General features: G+C 31.5%; 1 protein-coding gene across 1 annotated transcript in view; it reads left to right on the top strand.

Annotated features, from left to right (window-relative positions):
- The first annotated feature begins 2239 nt into the window (after positions 1 to 2239).
- The window catches only part of LOC123713994, a 50421-nt gene continuing 31544 nt past the window's right edge, over positions 2240 to 21116 (top strand). Inside the window, exons 1-2 of the mRNA XM_045667950.1 lie at positions 2240 to 2355; positions 13238 to 13415. The gene's annotated coding sequence lies outside the window, so the exon portion shown is untranslated. The remainder of the gene's footprint in view (positions 2356 to 13237; positions 13416 to 21116) is intronic.

The following is a 21116-nucleotide window of genomic DNA, read 5'->3' as shown; positions in this document are numbered from 1 at the left end:
TGTTTAAGCTTCTTAACTTCATAGACATGTTGTTTAAGACTTCTTTATGTACAGATCATAAAAGACCCAAAACAAATACAAGTATGTTACTCATTTGTTTAAATATTATGTTCATTTTTAGAATACACATGCCTAAGAATGAAATCATGATAAATAAATATTAAATTTTATAAAAGTTAAGTGCATTACACCAGTCTCCGAGAACAGCAAAAGTAGTATTTCTTATCAAACTTTTCACTTTCTTTACGTATTGGATTTACTTTCAAAAGGCTTCCTGTCGTATTTGAGATAGTTATATTCAACCGGACACCGCAAATCATTTCCTTAATAAATTATAAAAACGCATTTTGGATTGCTAAAAGTTATTTTATTCTTAAGAATAGACAAGACTGAATGAAGTATTCAAACAAAAAAAGGAGTTTTTATTTTATCCAGCTCCAAAATAAACTCAATCAATTTTCATAAACAAGAATAGGCAAGTCTAAATATACAGTATTGCTTTCAGCGTAAGTAAAAAGTTCAAGAATATTTTATAAACATTAAAATTTCATAATTTATCGATGAGCCAAGGTTATTGAGAAACAACTCATCTTTGCTTCACGCCTTTCTATCAATGCTTCCGCAACTATATAAATTATATCGTCAAGCAATCTTGGCAATATTTATATATTTAATTACCTTAAAAGTATCATTTGCGATATTTTTGCATCAGCGGGTGCCCAATCAACCACTCCATAATACGATTCCAATTATTTACTGAATATTTAGTTAATCTCAAATGACTAAGAGAAAAATTAAGCCTACTATTTTATTGACATAGAGCGCTGATATCTCAACAAGTAAATAACAGAGATCGGCTTCATTATTAGCTGATGTCATGAATGACATGAGCTTTTGATAAAATCGCCATTTTTTTTATTTTGACAAATGTGAGTCATCGAATTCTCGGCTCTTGCCGTAAAACTAAATCAAAACGTAACTTTACAATATCAAAATACATTAATGTGGTAAACCCTTACTGTTCATATAATAATCCGCTTATGCGTTATATTTTTTTCGGGTTGCTAGGCGTTTACTAGCTGATAAACACAGGCACAGAAAGGACCTATGCTCGATTGCTGATTGAAATAATAAACTACTTGTTGTTCATATTTTAAAATTTAGAATTGTACTGATGTTCAATTATTTTTGAAAAAATTTAAAGTTCTATAGTATATACATAGTAACAGACTAAGGAAGTCTATGTATTTAGACTAGTTTGTTACTCTTAACAGCAATAGCAATAGTGATATCGATCGTTTATGAAATTTCAATGTAGTTCTCTCAATAGCCGTAGTGCTGATGTCCCAACGTTAGGATTGCGGAAAAAAACTCAACATTAGAGTCGGGGTCATACGCAATCCCTACTGCGAGGTCAACTCTTAAAATGTGGCCTGGACAGCAAGGATAGTTCTGTTTTCCTAATTTAAATATTTATATACGTCTAATAAAGTTAAAAGGTTAAAAGAACATGCATAATTTTTATATGAAAGCGTGTGAAATCTTGCATAGCCATATCAGCGGTAGTGTGTTTTCTGAGTATTAAAGATAAAATACTACCTGCATCTTCATAATAACTTCCATAACCCTGATATTGAAAACTCGGCTTTGCATGCACGACGAAATAAGAGTATTTGCATTTATTTTGTTCAAAAAAAGAATGAACCTTTCAATTTAAAATAACTGTTTTGTAAACACTATGAATAAATATCAAAGGAATATTTTCTAAACTATTTATAATTAGAATCTTGAAAAGTGAACGTCAACTTCCTTCCTTCTAAATCAATATCGTGGCCTTGTTTTTTTGTGTAAATGCAATAATTACTTTAATAACCCCTGATCATTTTACTATCCATTGTTTATTTCCAGAAAAAATAATTCCGATAATTTAAATATTATTCAGACGCCATCGCCTCAGTTTTCTTCTTGATTTCATCGAGAAAGCATTTGAATACATTAAACTTACCAGATGTAAGTTAAATCTCTAAAATCTCTACTTTTGTGCCAACATACAATTTATTTATAATAAAAAATAATCTTTTTCGAATCAAAATTACCTCAAGACGTTGGGTCCCGTCGTAAGGATTCCGAGGAACAAAGAACGGGAAGAGGTAAGACTATGACGTATTACCTTTCCAACTCGACAGGGTTACAGGTGGCCGTTCGGCCGGTGCACGTGACCGGGCGCCACTCGTGCGCGCACCGCGGACCTAACCGCTTCGAAATTCAAACGTCTAACCGAATTTTGCGTTCCAATACTTTGTTTAAGTGCTAGTGGAACTAAATTGGATTTTGTGCTGTTACTTAAGTAAACAGGTTGGTTTTATTATTTTTCTTTTTACACATATATCCCTTTTGTTCCGATTCCTGAGGGCTCAACAGGACGTTCAACTGTTCTTGCATAAACACTGCGTTTTAAAACCGGGCTTCTTTAGACGATTTCGAGGTTATGATTTTGTTTTATTCCGCTGTAATGTATAAAATAATTTCTGTTTCGAGACAAAAAATTGTAAATTTAGAAATAAATTATCTGTTCTACGTTCAGTCAATCTTCTTAATAAAAGAGTTCAACGAGCTTTAGGTTAATAATTTAATTTTTTTTAGCCCAAATATTATGGATCATTTTAAATAATGGTTATGTATCATAATCAAGAAATTATAGCAAATTTGGCGCTTGTAATAAACAAACTTTCTGGTTTTTTACAGTCTTGGATTCACTTTATTCCGGTTTTTATTTTAAAAAGCGACTTCGTTGTATATAAAATTGTGACAGGATGTATATTCTTATAAAAACATCCTTAGTGATCCGTTAACTTATAGAGAGCGGCTAAGTTATAGAGACCAGACAATATATAGCTTAACCGGAAATATGAAACTCAAACCGTAAAACAGATTCTATAAATTTAATAAATTGAGTGTTACAACTTTCAAATAACTGACGTTTTTAATATAAAACTCGAATAGATATATATATATATGTGTTTTCATGTTAAAAGATATAGGGAAGCCCTATATTATTTGAGAATTCCATGAAACTAGGATAAAGAGAAACCAAATCGAGATTTATGCTACAATAGACATAATCTTGTAATCCGTTTTTAATTAATCTTATTTGGTGTGATAATGTTATTTTCAATTTGTTCCTATCATGTATATCAGAACAATTATATATTTATTTCTATACATTTTCTTTCAATTTTAGAACATATTTCCAGCGTACTAAAATTCTGTTCACAACTATTTGTTATGTTCTGTTCTCTATTGAAATCCTCTATATAAGATCAATAAATTATATTATATCTTTCTGATTACTTAAACCTCATTATGCTAAAATAATTGGTAATGGTAGGATATTTCAAGCAAAAAAATTATCTGTTTGCAACTCAACAAACAAGCCAATTTATTGAGTATAAAGGTGCAGATAGAACCATTAAAATTGTAGCCCAATAATAGGTATTTTGGTTTTGTTTTAAACCCATCTGAGTTACATATGACATCATAGAAGTCATCGGCTAAGATAGTATGTGAAATGCATTTATTAGATAATTTATATAATATTACCTAATTAAACGATAACGAAACATAGAATCGTCACGTTTTCCCTGACTTTTCGATTATCAATTCAATTGACAAATATTACAGTGTTGGCCAACTTACTGAAAACTATTTGGTAAAAGATTTTTATTGCGTAATAAAAGGAATTAATAGATACAATTTAAAATAACACTTTAAAGTGAACTGAGTGTAGGAATTCAATGTTATTTATGAAAATGTATTAAATCTTTTTAGTTTAGTTATTTTTTTTGTTCCTGTTTAGTTTTGTCTTAATAACTGTGTATTGTGTATTGTATAATTTGCACTACTTGCCTATCTTATGTAATTTAAATACATTTTTTTTCTTTACTCACAGTGGTTGCCTGGAAGAGATCGCTCGAAAGTAATAAGGTCGCCAGTTGCCCTCTTTTTGATTTAATTATGTTCAATTTTTTTTTATATTGTAGTGTAATGAAGTGTTAATAAATAAATCAAATATTTAAAAAATATACAATTAATGTAATAATGTCAAATATAAGAGCGGTCTACTTTCGTCTTCAAAATTTTTTTTATATTTTATTATTCTGCCTTTTACCGTCTAAATATTCAATATTATTAAAATATATACATAGGATATTAGACACAAAACTACAATAAACAAATCAGATGTCAGACCTCTCCTTGCCGACAACGACGACGATATCAACAGTCAAATTTTAATATCAGTTTTACTATAATAACTATGCAATACTGTAATTATAAATTCAACTACGAAACAAGATCACTCTATAAATTACAGCCATTTTTCCGTGACCTCTAAAGAATGAACTAAGTATTTTTATTACAATTTAAACTATTGCACACTAATTATGGTACATAAATTATTCAATGATAATTTATGGTGTGGTCGACTCGGTTATTTTAATAAATATCTGCAATTTATTGACGATATATTACATAAATATACGATTATATTGTTATTTCACTGTGGGCTATAGAAATCTGTACATATAATAAAATATATAACCAAAGACTTTTAAGGGAGTCATATATTGTAGATTTCTTTATATTGTTTTCGTTTATATGTATAATATTATGTACCATTGGTATGTGTACAGATCTTTTAAAGTAATATGTATATATAGAAAGATAATCAAACTAATATGAAAATACTGAAAGTCTTTACTTTCATGTACGTAAAATATACTCAAAATAATTCCTTCAAAACGAATCTTCAACGAAATTTTAAGTTACCTGTATTTTCTAAGAAAATATGTTGATCGCGTCCTATTACTATTTATTGTTAGTACTCGTCCTCGTAAAACGCGCGTTTTTCAAGATGTTTCCATTTTTTTTTTTTTTGTTATTTTTCGCTAATCGAAGAATAAAATTCAATGAAAAATTTGCTAATTCCAAGAAGGATCAAATACGAACCGGTCTTTTCGACCTTCTCATCTCGAATACAACAGAATTTTCGTTACATTGATATTTTTTCGATATTTAAATCGACAAAATTCGAATGGAAATCCCATTAGCGCTTTTAAGATTCTTGTTATTATGTATAAAACAAATATTTGAACGTTTTATACTGCCACGAATTATTGTTTAATTCCAAAATTTACATTTTTATTTATAAAAGTGTCCACATTGTGCTTTAGTTGACCGTAATATTTCCATAACATTACTCGATAAAGATTATTTTCAAGCGTGATAAAATAATAAATATACAATAAATAATGATGATGAGATCCAAATTTATTTACGCAAGCGTAAAATTAGTTTATTACGAGTTTAGTTTCGTTTTATATACACAGCAATAAGTTATTATGGAAAAATATTTAATAAAATCTGAAATGAATGGGCATTTAAAACAATAGATCAGTATGTGCGTCGGTTAAAAGCTCGTGACTCACCCTCTCGAGTTCCTGTATCGACATAATAAATACTTGACAACTTAACATTCACTTTTAACCATATTCTATGTATCGTATGCTGTCTAAAATGATTTATTATATAATATAATAAATCTGTATCAAATGAACCGATTTTACCAATGAAAAAACACGTTACCAGAGTCATAGGTTAGCAATATAATACCCGAAATGCATATCCGTGATAGTCGAAGATTACAGAAAAAACTAACGAATGAAAACATGTTTATCAAACGCTGCCTTCACTATAGAGATATATGATTCAGTTATAGTTATATAAACAGCTAGTTGAACAATAATGTACTTTATACTTATTTTCTTGTGTTTGTTGTTGTGTGTGATGTTTTGATCTTCTGACCTAACCTGACCTTACTAAAAATCTTTTATCTGAATGAAACAAACACACTAGGAGAACACACAGTTTTAGTAGTCTACTTTTTGCAAATTTAAATGACTTCTAGCTTTGTTCATTTAATAAAAGTTGAAATACAATAGTAATAACGTAAACACTATTGGTATTGGTTGAACGAAGAATGAACGATCTGTATTCGGAAAGTTACTTTGATAGAAAGAGTAGGTAGTAGGTATTGTTTAGGAATGAGCGGGACAAGTAATACGCACGTCGATGGAAGGAGTGGTGCAGTATGCGTTTTTACTGCAACATTTCTGCACCTTTTGTCGTGGTCTTAGTGATGTGAGATTAGCGATGGATTCCTTTTTCAAATTTTGAATATGGAATCCATCGCTAATTTCTGTTACCATGGCAACGTTTTACCTGTAAGGTCTTATGAGGTGTTTTATTAATGTGTAGAATATTTGACATGACCGTTTTATATTTACTATCTGAAATAATATTTCGAGATCTGGTATAGAAGGTAGTTATATAATCATTTTCATCAAAAAACTCGTTCTATTTTAATGTCGGAAGAGACTTGACCAAGCTGAGCTGTCAAGGCTATTGACGGCCTTAGCCGATTTTTAATTTTTATTATCTCGATAGCTAACATACATATATCAATTATAATAGACTATCATCAAAAGAACCCTTAGAAAGAACGTTCAGACATCTTTTAAAATGTATTCCATATATATACATTATTCTGTTCTTCTTTGCTTATTTTTTTCTATTACTATCATGTTTTAATCAATTTTTTATACCTTTAAATATAAGTCAGTAGCGCTACAACCTTTTTAGGTCTGACCTTCAGAATTCTGTATCTGTTTCATAATCATTTGTCAAGCGAATGGGCAAGTCTGATCAGCTTCCTGTGCCTGACACATGAAGCTGGTTTCCTCACGGTGTTTTTCTTTACCGTTCAAGCGAAAGTTAAATCCGCACATAGAAATTAAGAGCATTGGTGCACAGCTGGGGATCGAATATACGACCTTAGCGGATGAGAGTCACACGCTGAAGCTACTAAGCCAACACTGCTCTCTTTATAACAATGTCAGGCATTTTCTTCGTAGCTCCATAATATATTAGATATATTTACCTGACATAAGATTAATCTTTAAATGGTTTTAAAACCAGGTCTAAAAATGGATCCTTATTAGAATAAACCATCTAAATTTGCCAATCCTCGCCATATATGAACGAATCTTACAAACGTATCTAAAATGACACAATATTTAATGAATTTAATGTAGTCGTGCGTTCCTTTATTAACTAAACAAAAATGTATAAATATCAAGATATAGTTGATTAATCTAAATTTGTTTAATTCCCGTGTCCCGCTGGCGCGTTTGACTTGCTAAGCCATTAGACAAAGCGCACGGCGGTTGGCCTTCGCGCGACCGGTCGACAACCGCCACTTACTTTCAAGAGTTATTTCGGACACAAACACCAGTCAAGCACCATTTACTACTCTAATGAATTGCCTTCCAATTGCCAAATATATTTTTTGCGTTACCGTCCTAATTGGTAATAGGTAACTTGAAAGTGTTTTACGATTTGCTATGCCTGAATATGTAAATTTTAAATAATCTCATAACCCAAATATACACTTTTCTTAACCTGCATAGTAATAATAATAATTAAAAATATTAGTAATTTTAACAAAATTAAAACAAATGCAAAAAGTTTAATCCGCGTAGCTTTAATGGTGACAATATATTTCATCGTTGTATTGCGATACTTATTCGTTGACTGAGAAAAGCATTAGCTCTGGATACTATCTACCAGGTGCCTACCTAAATCTTTAAGCATCTGTGCACTAAAACCCCACGTCCCACGAGGAACTACTCCAAAGGGAATAAAATCAAAGTTGGAGTAAAGATATTTGAGCCGTTTATTGTTTTCCGCCTGATCTACGGCCGTGTTAGCTTTTATGCTTGTTCGAGGGAGGTGAGAGGGGGCTAACGTTTTCATAGAAGTAGTGTCCTATACCCAAACCCGTCCCTTCCTTCAGGGGATCAAATAAATAATAAACTACGACTCTGTAAATAACATATGTACATGTACACATTGACGCCTCTGCATATATGTTTATTATATAATAATATTTCATTGAATATATGTTATAAGAATATTTATTTCTTATACAAAACATATTGATTATCATCATTCTATTTCATCATCATTATGTCCAATTACAATACAGCCCCTTATGGGCCTTAACCTCCTCAAGTATATTTCGCCATCGCAATGTATTTCGTGGTTTTTGCGTCCACCTTCGAACACCTTTTCTTTCGAGTTCCTTGACAACTCCATCCCACCAACGCCGCAGGTTGTGGGTTCAGTTCAAGGACCTTGGTCTTCTGTCGTCCGCCATCCGCACATTTCCCAACCACTTGAACTTGTTGCATTTTATGAATTGGACAATGTTGGCATCATCAAGGATATTATAAAGACCAATCACAAAAATCAAACAAAACTCAAAAATAGTTATTAAGCTAATATTACTTAATCACATTTATTCGAAAGGGATTTGTAAGCGATATACATCTTCTCAAATTTTTCATATAAATTCCACAGAATTAACGGCTTCTATGTTACACGGTATTAATACAACCTGTTTTCAACGAGCTTGTAACCTAATATTTGTTTAGACATGATAATGCTAAAACGTATGTTTTGCACACACTTTGTAAGGATGAAAAATATTTGTATATTAAAGCAATGCGCATAGACTTAAAAATATCATCTGTCAAACTTGAGGAACCATTAGATTTTTAATCTTTCAATATGCTACTTATAAACTATTTAATACATTTTATAAAATATATATAGTCACACAATGGTCATAAAATGTATACATAGGTAAAAACCACTGTGGTCCGTAAAATAATCATGATATGAAGTAAAGATATCAGCAAACTTCTTGAGCATTAAACAAATTTGGGGGGGGTTGTGCGCGAGACACAAACGTCAACAGATTTACCAATCACGCGATCGATACGTCACGTCACTCTCCCACCGCCGCCGGTAATACCTAAAAATCGCTTCTGCGCAGGCAAGGACATTTGTTCAAGACGGGATCTATAACTAAATTTCAAGTTCTTTTTACTTAATGTCAAGCTAGTTTAAGAGATTTAAGGCACTGTGGGCTTAGTAGTTACCGCTAGTTAACTCCAATGTGATTAACACATATCCCGTTGAAAGTATTAATACGTCTTATATCGGGGATTGAGTGCAGTGTTGGCGTAGTGCTACAGCTTGCGACTGTCATCACTGAGGGCGAGGTTTGATCCCCGGCTGTACACCAATGGACTTTCTCTCTATGTGCGTGTCATTCGCTCGAACAGTGAAGGAAAACATCGTGAAGAAACCGTCTTGCTTTAGACCCAAAGGAGGCTTCCGGCAGGTGGCTGATCTACTACTTGCCTATTAGATTGATAAATGATCATGAAACAGATACAGAAATAAGAAGACCTAGAAAGGTTTCTGTTTTTTATTATGGGGGATAATCTCAAGTTAATACTGTCATTCAGAATGTTCGAAAGAATGTGCGGCGTAAAATACAAAACGCATTTCCTAATTTTGATATATTTTATTTGATTCAATTAATTGCTAAATCTAAAAACTTAGGTACGTAAGACAAGGTTCATAATTACCTGCAATTTACATTATAATCGATCACGGGTCCATAATTATTATGTAGTACTTGACTCTTGATATGTGTCAAGTTGCGTAGAGTATACTGTTTGATAGAGTAGGTATGTTTAGTCTATGAGTACTTATACATCTACACGAGGATACTAGTTGTTAATTATACATTCACTACACAAGTAATGCTCACTACATTAGCAATTAAATAAGCTGTTTATTGCTTAAAGCAATCTAGTTATGCGTGCTTAGTACAAAATTCGAGAATAATTCTGCATAATACAAAAAGAATCATTATTTTATATAGGTTCTAGTTTTTACTTTCTGATAAATTTTCCGTATATTATTTGATAATGTATTTTGATGACATTTATAGCGTGTATAAGAGTTATGGAAGAGCTAGGAATCCTAAGTAGTATTGTTTACTTAAAAATGTCCCCTTAGAATTGTAATACAAATTGTAAAATAGTAAAATTTATATCTTAAGCCAAGGTCAGAGAGTTAAGGCGAGCACATCTCGACGCGTCGGTCTCGGTATTCCTGTATATAATTTTAGTTACAATTTAGTGTGGAATAAACAATGTTGAATGGATCAATTGTTTCGCAGCTTAGCGCCTCCTAAGCCGTGCCAATACGGCTCCTACGAAAGCATGCAATCTGGTCATTGCCGAATCATGAGGCATGTGATAACTCTTACGTCCTCTGAAAATCATGTATTTTCTATTAGTTTAACATACATCTATCATAAAACCCATACGTAACGTGTTACGTAAATTTTGGTAATCGGTAGTCGAGGTCAACAGCTCAGTTTGACATTTATATTGCTCATCGGAATAGACTTACGCAGTTTTGAAGATTATCCATATTCAGAACTTTCGTAACTATATTTTATACGGAAGAGAAGCTGATAGGAAGAAGATGAAAGCCAGATACTTCAAAGACCAAATATTTATAATAAAGTACCAAGGTATTATAAATATTGAATCGATGTTTGTTTCTAACTCACAATTATACAAAATTTACAATATTCTAAACCTACATAGTAATAATCATTAAAAATTGTTAATTAGACAATTATTTTACTAAGTTTGATCCCTGTGGCAGTGTACCTTTAATACTGGCAGATTTTCCTCGGTGTATTGCGATACTTATTCGTTGCGAAGAAATCTCCAACTCTGGGAGGTCACAGGTTTTATTTAGGTTTTACAGTCGCCGACTTAAATCCTAAATGTGCGCCTGTGCACTTGAACCCCACGGCCCAAACAAAAATATAATAGATAAAAATAGTTTTATTGTAATTTATATTTTTATATTATGCGAGTTCGATCAATGTTATACAATTCGATATAGTTTCCAAACGCAAAACATCTGAGTAATTATTTACATTATTCACAACATTTTCCGAATTAAGACTGGTCGTAAGATAAGATTCAAATGAAATTTATAATTATCAGTGCGTATTAAATGCAGTAGTTACAAATCTATGACATTTTTATAGAGTGCCCGAGAGAGATTACTTAAAAACATTTTATTCCACATAGATATGTGGCGTAGAGTTAGTAAAAATACGTATTTAGTAGCTATTTCAGTATTGGTTAGTAAACAAAACAAAATAATAAAAAAACCTCCAATGAAATGAATGATATGCGTGTTGTGCAGGAAACCGTTGGCACTATGCCTGGCACGATATATCAGGGACGCCACCCTTTTCCGAATGATGCCATTAAAACCATCAAGTATATGTAGATATGAGATTAAAATTGTAAAGAAATTATTAATATAACATTAATCTTTAAGATAAAAATAGCCTAATACTGCGTAAATTTAAATTAAAAAAACAATAACTAACCTTAAAATATAATAACTAAAATATTTTATTAAAAGGAGTCCCTACGTATATGACAAAATGCTTCTATCTGATATCATTACATCTTATAAAACAAAGTTCTCCGTCGCAATAGTCTGCCTATTCGCAAAAAACTAAAAATCAACTGCAAGGATTTTCACATAAACAGAATGATTTATAATTTGTCAAGGTTGTGTTTAAAATTATAAATAAAACTGTATTTGTTGAAGAAAGTCCACAAGGCTGGAGTGCCTTGCTAGTTATTGAGTCATATTTTATAATAATACATAAATAGCATATGGAAAATATTTTGATCCTCATGATAAAACTATAAAATATTCCAAACAAGGCTCTTCTTGACCGCAAAGGTCCTCAAAACCTAGGAAATATAGGAATAGGAAATATAATCTAGATGAAGCCTTGGCTATAAGATTTATAATTACCTCAGATATGAGGAAAATATATTTATTGAATATAAATGAATTAAATGACACTTAATAAAAACGCATATTTCACAACATACTAGCGACGTTATAATGAATTTGCTTCACCATCATATTTTTTTAATATCAGCCTTCTTTACCTGACAAAGCCGTCATCTTTTTGGTCTAACGCGTAGTTTTTCCATGACGCGCGTGAGCGAAGGTTAAAATGCGCTCATAGAAAGTCGGGGTTCGGACTTACGACCTAAGAGATGAGTCGTAAGCTGAAGCCACTAGCACTGCTAAACGTTATAATGAGGCTTGATCTATTACTAGTTAGTATATAAAGCATAAAGTTATGTTGCTTGAGACAAACAAGAGTGAATAATTAAGATGAGTTTTTTTTGTGTTTATGACCTGGTATTTGACCTTTAGTTCAACTCTTATTTTTCATAGCACATTCATAGACCTAATTAAGATGAAAACATTTTTCACAGATGAACCGAATTTGAATTGATTGAATTACAATGAATTTTTCTTAATTACGCTGTACGAAGTTTTACGTATTGCAAAACTGCAACCTTTAAAATCTTTGCTCTAATGAACTTGGTTTAATTAAACAAACTAAGACAATAACAAAGCACAGTGATCGACCTTTGTTTTTTCTCACAAAGCAACTTTACCGAGTGATTAAAACATTTACGCAATTTTTCTTTATTTGTAAATGTTTGTTGTCTTAAGGATAATATTTATAAAGCTTGCAACACGATGATGTGCAACGGATATGTAAAAACACGTTTAACAAAGTATACTATATAAAATGTACATAATGCCACCACATAGACAATACCTGTAACCACTAAACAAAAAATTAACATCGACTCGTTTTCTTAGCTATCTTTATGGTATTTTTTGATCCTTTTAAGCTGAATAATAAGAATTCTTGTATGCTTAAAAATACATTACCGTTAATAAAGTCAGTACACGGATAACAACGTATAAGTATCAAGTCACGAACATTAAATTGCCTTGAATCTTTCAGATGTTTGAAATAAATCCTTACTTACAAATATTTTATTACATTCTTAATACAATGAAGTACATTTCAATTATATTATAATTAAATGAAAATTATTGATACTCGCAACCAACGGGCAATGGTTAAAAAACTGATAAAACCAAAAAAATCTCTTTTCAATGGGATATCTGTCAAATCAAGTGCATTATATGTGTTTGCATGTAGAGATTTCGGAGATTAAATAGGTAGAAAAGAAATTAGTCATTACTAGTAAATATATTACATCGATACTTTTACTAAGTGAATTTAAAACTCACGAACTTACAGTATAAGTGTAGATTCTGAAGTCGTATTAATATATTAAAATATTATAAATTTTTAACGTACATCTTTCTTTTGCAGATAGTGAGGTGTGATCAGTGACTGTGATCACGTAATCGACCGAAACTGACAAATATTCGATATATCGAAATGCTTTCATTGTGAAATCAAAAAATCGAGTGCTGTTTCGAATAAACCATAGACTAAGTGCAGTGCTTTGCTCCAACGCCAGGCTCTTTAATCTTCTGGCTTCTTCTTGGTGAGTATTTCATATATATAATTTTACTAAAATCCTAATTGATAAACCACATATACATTGATAGATCTATCAATATCTTCACAATATTTAGCTAAACAATTATATAAAGCATTCTTAATCTAGATAGAGATTATCTATGATTACTATCATAATAAATTAAAAAAATTAAGTACTTTTAGTGTACCTTTAATGCTGCCAGCATACAGTATACTGAGAAGAAATCCTCTCTATATCATATTGTTGCGAGCATATATTTTTAAAGAAACATTGCTTACTTTAACAATTCTTAATTAATGTTAAATAGTTATTAAGGTTAATAAAAAAAATAAACATGTGTCATATTAATTAACAAGAATGGAGGGACAAATAGTGATGTAAGAAAAAAGGCTGCGGTTTATCGTAATGGATTTCTGTGAACTATAAAAGTCAAAAACAAGTCCTTAAGCTAAATATGACATATGTCAAAATTGTCGTTGTTGACATACAGGCGCTTATGACACTGAGTTGCAACCTTAACTGGATGAGTAAAGGAACTGGTGTTCACGTAATGATATAATAATACTTTAAAAAAATTACGTGTTTGTAAGTTGCGACATAGGTATTCTCAGTTTCATAACTTTAAGGTTGAACCGAATTAAAAATGTTAAACTTTCTGAATTGCATCAGACGACAAAAATTATTTTGAATGCAATGGAAAGCTTATTGGACCGGTTATGACATCCGCTTTCTGTTCTTACTTTTCTTCATAATTCGGAAACCTTAACCACTAATATACTAAGAAGCACCCTTATGGGGTAGAGACATGAAATAAATATTATGTCATGATTAAACGTATAACTCATACTAAGTTAGAAGAGTCTGCGCTTGATATTGCATTTCTGGGAAGTAATATTTTAAACATAACGTGTTATTTTCATAGCTATCAAACGTTTATATTTCCACATATTATAAAGCGAAGCGCTCCAATACGATCCTGACTCAACTTCGCATACGAACTCGCCTGTCTACCATTTGCCGACAAAGAATTATATTATATTTCAGCCATACAATGCGCAGAGGCTACGAACTTGGAGAAACTGATCGTGGTTTGTAACACACAAGGTAAAACACCGTTAACCAACCAGATGAAACTAGCAAGTGAAAGACTCATCGTCCACTGTAATAAGAGAGGCGCTAGACAGAAAGCGATGGATCAGATTGGCCGCTTTATATGTTTCCTTTCTAACCACTATGCTCAGACGTGCGCTACCGACTGAAGAAAGAGATGAAACAAAGTTTTCTAACACATGTCTATTCTGCGATAAAGTAAAACCCAGCAAGGATTGTTGCATGATGAAGGGGTACGTGTATCATCCATGCAAGGGTTCAAAATTAAAGACAGTCTCTCTTCGGTAAGCTAAAGTGAAAGTTTATTGAAACCTAATCAAACATTGATTGAGAGTATTGCATCTGTATTTCAATACTAAGACATATCAAAAGTATATAATATAAATCAGAGTTTATTACATGAATGTTAGAAAATATAACTAGTGTGACCTTGATGACAACCGGACAACAATTTTCTATCAGCGAAACACGCAAATTGCAACCTCATTAAACTGCCTACCTCATGTCAACATTTGTGGCATATTAAAGTGTAATTTTGTTTCATAACCAAATATGATTTAATATTTGAAATCTGTTGCAAAAGATATCTGAGTTTAAAACATGTTGTTAAAATAAATGAGATGTATTTAAATGTTCATTTTACTATTTTACAACCGAATTAGGTAAGAAAACAAAATGTATTCTTCTTACTCAGAGTCTGATAATTTTTGAGCCTTTAATTATTACCTGAGACAGTTATATAAACTAGGTATACCTTTCACCTACCTTGATGAAATTCCATGCGATCTTTTGCCTTCACAGTTAATTTTTTTAATTTATCCACCCACGTTTTATAGTTTCTCGAGTTCTTGTTAAGTCCCAATAATATATTAATAATTCTTATTGCCCCTACGCAGTGGCCAAAACATGAAATGATAAGATGTCGGCCGGATATAGTTTAATAAACGAGTCGATTATGGCTGTTAGTTTTTAGTATATAATATCAAACCTATGTATAGACAAACCACATTTTGCCAGACAGTTTTATGTTTCATTGCCGGTATAGTCACTTGTCAATCAAGGCTGTAATTCACGCGAAACCGAGATCTTAGATAAATCCTTAAAAAGTTTCATTTTTAATCGATTAATTAAAATTAATTACGCACGATTAATAAATCAAACACCGAGTGAATGATTTCCCTTCATTTTCTAGAAAAGCGTGTCAAAAATTTGAATAAGTATCGCATCTAGATGATTTTTTTTGCATTGCATCTGTCATCGATACATGAACTGTCATATTACAAAATGACATTTCTAGTAATATATGCACATAATTATATTATTATTTTTAAACCTATAACCGTAATTTTTTCTTATAGAAAACGACGGTAAAGCTTTATTCAAAGTAGTTTATTAAAGTTTTGGCGCCTTTAATTATTAATATGAATGTAACCGACAGACACAAATTTTATATTCGGAATTAATATTTCCCTTTAGTTTCACTGTCACTGATCCGGATGCTCTTTCAATGTCACGAATATCGTACAAAACGAGTTTTAATTGAGGATATTAAATATTTATATAAAACCAGTCAAAATAATATTGACAACCACCACTTTTTACCCGCAATTCAGATGGGTTACAATACGATGGTTAAAACATTCTTTGTCATCGACTAGATTTTCGTTTAAAAGCGGATTTTTTAAAATCTAATACTACACAAATACATATATTGTCATTGAAGTACAAGTATAGTTAGTTGTATACTCAGTTGATGGGTTATTTAATAATAAATTAATATGATTTACACCATCATTTGTGATCACTTTCTAATTGACAATAATTATACTTTACTAGACATTTTTGTACAACTTATACAGAATTATCTGTTCTTTGATGCCTTGGGGTTCATAGTTAATGTACTTATTATGTGTTTATAAGAAGAGTATTGCGCCGTGAAAGCTGCAATACAATCAAACAATAATCTTGGATGTATGCATTATTGCTGTCTGTATGGAATATAATAACAATTCAATAAGTGAAAACTCGTTAGTTATATTTTGAGAAAGTTGCTCATGTGTAACGCACTTGTATGAATCCTAAAATACGTAATACCTTTAAGGGATTGGATAAGAGAAAGTGTTTGGGTGTGGCTAACTGGATGTATCTCAGTTTTTTCTGTATTATAAATGATGTCTATGAATGGCCATAGATTAATGTATAGGATATCCTGTACTGTTTATCTATATGTTAGTTAGTTATGATTTTTAATATAGCAATTATACAAAATAAATAGAATTGTAATACAATTATTAGATACCAACTCCGTTATAAACAACTTTTAAATTAAAAACTAAATCAGTGACAATTGATAAGCATGTCTAGACTTAGACTAAAAGCGTCATAGACAGTCTTGTTTTTTTTTAAGTCGACGCACCAGATACTCTACCTCCTTGAATTTTACACTAAATGATACAGTTTCATGGATATTAGATTTTAAACAAAACACAAACGTTAACCTCGTCGTTACAAGAAGCTATTTACATTAACGATTTAAAATGTATTGTAAATCTAAACGTGTTTACAAAAGAGTTTTGACAGCCAGAAGTCACAGATTAACAATATAATATGACTATTGACAGTCATGACAGATGTATTAGCTAGCGTTAAAGTGTTTGATTTACAATTCATCATAATAAATACCAATGATTTTTTACTTAAGAAATGTATTAGTTGAATTTCTAATACATCAAACGTGTGACAAAAAAGAATGACGCCATTTACAATGACGCCGTCCTTTACTGCGACTTAACTATGTTCTAAAATATTTAAAAAACTTATGATTTGTAAACGAATCGATAGTCTAAGTCTAATTAGGTTTTTGGCACACTGAAAGCCGTTCGAATGGTATTTAACATCGAAAGCGTTTAAATTAGTAAGTTCTCGCGAAATCTATGCTGCGATATAATTAGGCAATAACAATATATACCTCGACATTGCTACGATATTTTATTGATTTTTAAAGTTTATAATATTGTATAGTGTAGTGTATTAATTGAAAAACTCTCATGAAAAATAGACATTGCACAAATCTGCCATTTAATGGAAAATACTTCAACATAACTCTGGTAGGCGTGCGCTAGTTAGTATATAACTGGCGTTTAAGGAGCATTAAAATTATTATTTAAATTAAGTAAAAAAATAAGCTTGTGTAATGAATATTCATGATATGAAGTAACATACCAAGACATCAGAAACCAGAAGTGGTAGAAGCCGTTTATGGCACTAGGTAGCTTTCCTATGTCTGGTCATCAACCGAGCTTCAAAGTTCTTTGAAAAGGGAAAATATACTGGATTTCACTATTCATGCTTGATTCGAATATGTTCGAACTTAGCAATACGCGAACTACTTTGGCCCTTGCTCTCGCGTGTCTCTCTTAATAAATGTGTATCTGTTCCTTATTTTTTGGGGATGTCAGATGCCGAATTTCTTTAGCTGACGAGTTTAATTGCTATGAGTGAATGCCGATTGAGAAGTTCACCCTCAACCACTGACACCGGCTAAGAATGGCTCTTTTCTAAGTTTACTACTAAATCAAGGTATGTAAACTTGTTTCACGTATGTTTTTTAGTAAAATAATATAAGGATCAGTGGCACTACAACGATCTGGGCCTCGAATTAATTTTATTTCGTAATCAGTTTTTTTTCTCAAAGGCAAGATAAACCTCACGATGTTTACCTTTTACGAGTGAATATTAAATGTACATAAGAAAAGTCCAGTACTGGCGAGTGCAAATATTAGTTAGAATTAAACTTTTTACACATAACCATGTAATGGACTATTATGAGTTTTGGTGTAGTGTGTATAAGTGTATGCTTGAGGATAAGATGAAGTCCGAATCAAAAACAGTATTAGTGGCTAACATTCAGAATAATAGGATTGTTCTAGAAACCGAAAAACTGTAAATCGCGATATGCAAGTGTAAATAATTACATAAAATGCGTCGTAATTCCCTCTTAATGTATAGTTTACCAATCAAACTAACAGACACATAATCGCAACATCGTGACTATAATATTCTTGAAGTTTATTTCAATCATATGCGTATTTGTTTAATAGATGCAATTAACAAGTAATCTTCCTTTCGCTTTAAATTATGTGTTAACACGTAACGTGAAAAATATAGATGTGAAATTTTTTAGAATAAGATTTTTTCAGTAACTGTTATGCGGCCCCTTAGTTAAGTGTCGCTAGCTAATGCTTCTTCACAAGCTTAAGCTTCAATATAGGAAAACAAAATATAATCTAAGTATTTACCCAAACTGATCTGCATATAAATAAGTGATTGCCTGGACGAGATCGCTCGAAAGCGATGAGGCCGCTAGTTGCCATTGAATTATGTTAAATTTTTATATTGTTATGCAACGAAGCGGTCATAAATAATAAATAAATAACTAAGAATCTGTGCTATCCAGATGTGCTGCATGGTTCCATTCTAATTCCAAGGCATAGAATATTCATTCATATAAGTAGGTTAGCCTCCTGTCTGACACACGCCGCCGACTTTGTTGGGTCTAAGGCAAAAAGAAAGTCCATCGGTGCACAACCGAGGATCGAACCTACGACTTCAGGGATAAGGGAGTCGCACGCTGAAGCCACTAGGCCAACATTGCTCAAAGTGAATATAGCAGAAATAGATTTGCTTATATAATAAAATGGATTCAACTATACATCATTTGCAGTTGTGAAAATGAATCTACCTCGTTCAGTCAGGCTCACGAATAGTTGAAGCAGCTTGTCGATAGCCTCAATATTAAACTAGTTCCAGCTGGTTGCGTCAGCTCATACGACACCTCGTGTACCAATATTTAGCAAGTTTCACTATCATTACCGTCAATGCAAAACGTCAGTGAAATCGCAAACATCTGTTTAGGTCGTGATGATAGCTCGTGATCTTTTCGTTATGTTATAAAAAAATATGCAATATCGCTGAGACTCATTTGTTTATAAGAGGTTGAGAGTGTCATCATTTGTTTATAACTTCCGTAGATTTAAAAGTATCTCGATATTGGAACGTCCGATGTGAATTATAGTTTATTTTCTTTCCTGTCAGTTCACTCCACTAGACACAATCTTGTTATATTACATTTATTATCTTATTATTGCGTTTTAATTCTTTATGTAAGAATTATTTTTATTCAAATCATGTCACTTGAATATACCTTAACGGTATATAATTAGACAGCCGTGAGACAATAATAACAGCATGTAACTACTTATTTAACTGTAAGAGCCTTAAACTGGTTATTATTTTGAATTAACTTAGGAAAAACTTAGTAGCTACTTGCGGTCTTCAAGAATAATTTATGAACTTTGTTATTGTAATATAATCTTTATTAAAGTGATTTTAGTATGGTATTTTAAATTATGGTCCTTCCTCCGTTCTAGTTCTAGTAAGGAAGGAAAGGAGGAGTAGGAGGCGCGCAATCAATTAGCAAACAAAAGTTTTAAATGATCAAACAAATGAAATCTAATAACAATTAAAAGTGTTTTGTAGCGTCCGACTACACTTTTATTTAAAAATGGCGCCAAATAATTAATTAAAACAATAAGAATGGGATAAATAATAAGATGTTATTAAGTCATTCATTAAAAAATTTACCTACAAATAATGACACGCAAGGTATCTATAGACAATGAAACTGCTATCATAAATATAAGAATAAACTCTAGATAATGTAGAATTGTAATGGTCAATAAGTTTTGTAATCTGTGTTTTTTTATTTCATTCGTTACAAAAATATGTAATCTTTTCTCTTTATAATGTTACTGTAGTGCAGTCAAAAAGAGTTATAACGATATCGAAGGGCCTATTTGTGTGTGTATGTTGTTTAGTTTTTATATGTTGTTCGAAATACATAATTTCAATTTAATAATTTTGATAAGGGTGGTCCCAAATATTTTATCTCGGCCGATCGTCACATTTATTAGTTGAGTCATTGTTGAGATTTACTCGGGTTACGTTAGACGCATTTTTATGTTGATATATACTTTTTGTTAATTATAATTGATGATAGTTACGTCCACTAATTAGAACTTTATAGTGAGTGTTTAGTGCGTTTTGACAACTATTATGAGGCAAGGTATTAGTATCAGTCTAACCTCTCTTTGTTCCCAAACTAATAGAATTTCTCCAAATACTTACGGCTGATAATATTGTGTGCCTTTCTTCCTGGTAAGAAGATATTGTAACGAGGTATGTACTCAGGACTTATTATTCTAGTATATGATTGTGTATCGACGGCCACCGAACCGTTCTTTGTGGTACATATGTTCTTATCGCGAAAAACTACATTAAATGCTACGTCACTAATAATTAAGTTACATGACCATCGCATTGGCTGTTAGATAAATAAAGTTTATTAAATAAATAAATGTTTAATCGTACTCAAATATTCCTAATGAACATTGCCCATAACCAATTAACGACAATTAATAAATACAACACGATCACGTTAGGAAACCTCTTAATTGAATGTAATTTCGAAAGTTTGACAAGCTATACATCAGTCGCTAATCTAACTTTCAATTCGACAATAAACTGAGTAAGCAC

The sequence above is a fragment of the Pieris brassicae genome, chromosome 9, assembly GCF_905147105.1.
Source record: "Pieris brassicae chromosome 9, ilPieBrab1.1, whole genome shotgun sequence".
In the NCBI taxonomy this organism is placed as follows: domain Eukaryota; kingdom Metazoa; phylum Arthropoda; class Insecta; order Lepidoptera; family Pieridae; genus Pieris; species Pieris brassicae.
This window is presented reverse-complemented; position numbering and strand designations above follow the sequence as displayed.